The sequence below is a fragment of the Lipotes vexillifer genome, unplaced genomic scaffold (assembly GCF_000442215.2).
Source record: "Lipotes vexillifer unplaced genomic scaffold, Lipotes_vexillifer_v1.1 scaffold84, whole genome shotgun sequence".
NCBI lineage: Eukaryota > Metazoa > Chordata > Mammalia > Artiodactyla > Lipotidae > Lipotes > Lipotes vexillifer.
Genome location: NW_006783414.1, coordinates 800,141 through 801,735, shown reverse-complemented (window position 1 = coordinate 801,735; position 1,595 = coordinate 800,141).

The following is a 1,595-nucleotide window of genomic DNA, read 5'->3' as shown; positions in this document are numbered from 1 at the left end:
CTATCTAGGATCGACTGAATAACCCAAACTAAAGCTGAATCTATTTCTTCCTTATTCTACATCAAAATCAATTCCAAATGAATCAAAGATGTAAACCTTAAAAAAGGAAGTCGTTTAAAAAAAAAAAAAACTTGAAGAAAATGTACAAGAAGTCTTAATCATCTTAATGTGGAGACTTTTTCTAAGCAAGCCAAAGAAGAAAAGATAGTTTTTATGTATTTAAATATATCTAACACTTTCTTCACACACACATATGCACTGAAAACATCAACAGAGACAAAAGATAAATTGGGGAATTATAACTGTTATGCTTGACAAAGGCCTGGATTTTATTATATATATTATTACAAGTATATAATGAAAAAAACTAATAACTCAAAAATAAAGGACATAAACAAGCAGACCACAGTAGAATTCATGCAAATAGCTTTTAAGGATCGGGATATATAATTTTAAGAATATCAAAGGACAGGAATGTAAATTAAACAGTGAGATAACCATTTTTTATCTTTGAAATTGGCAGAAATGAAAAAGTTTGAAAACCTTCAGTGTTGGCCATTATGTGGAGAAAGGAGTACTGGCATATTACTGTAGGAAGGTATACACTTGGTCTTTTGAAAGTCAGCCTCGTGGGTCAGCTGGCCTTTGAAAGTCATTCAGCATTTTTATGTCTCTGTATAGGACAACTTGGCAACATCTGTCAGAATTTTACAGCATATACACTTTGGCCAGCTATTGCATTCTTAGATTTTATTCTACAGATAAACATGCACACATATGCAAAGATGCATAAATGAAGATAGTCATTCAAAAGACCAAAATAACCTAAATGACCTTAAATAGTGGACTGATTAAATAAGCTTTGGTTCATACCCATAGTAGATGAACATGCGGCCACCGAAAAAGAAATGTGCCAATGTCTTGAATCTATTTAGTATATGAAGCCCAGAAGGCATGGAACAGAAGGCAATGTACCAACCCATTTGCTGAAAAAAAGCATATACCAAAGATAGCTAGGGAGATAAACAGACAGATGAACATGGCTGTGTATGCATACCATTTCTGGAAGGACTCAAACCTCAGAGGGCATGGACTGAGTGGTCAGTAAGCTTACTTTTCATGGTACCTCTTCATATTATTAGGGGGAAAAATGTTCCATCTGCACATTTTACTTTTTTCTTTTTTTTTTTTTTTTTTTTTGCAGTTCACGGGCCTCTCACTTGTTGTGGCCTCTCCCATTGCGGAGCACAGGCTCCGGACGCGCAGGCCCAGCGGCCATGGCTCACGAGCCCAGCTGCTCCACGGCATGTGGGATCTTCCCGGACCGGGGCACGAACCCGTGTCCCCTGCATCGGCAGGCGGACTCTCAACCACTGCGCCACCAGGGAAGCCCTGCACATATTTCTTTTTAAATTTAGAAACTAGCTAAATTATAAAAATGATGTTAGCATAACTCAATGTAGCCTTCAAAAAGATCCTTTGTAATAATAAGGGTGATGTTAGTAAAATAAGAAGATTTTTCAGTCTTGTTTAATGCTCTTATCACTCCAAGGTATAAAATCTTAGTGGAAACGTACACTTTTTTTTTTTTTTTT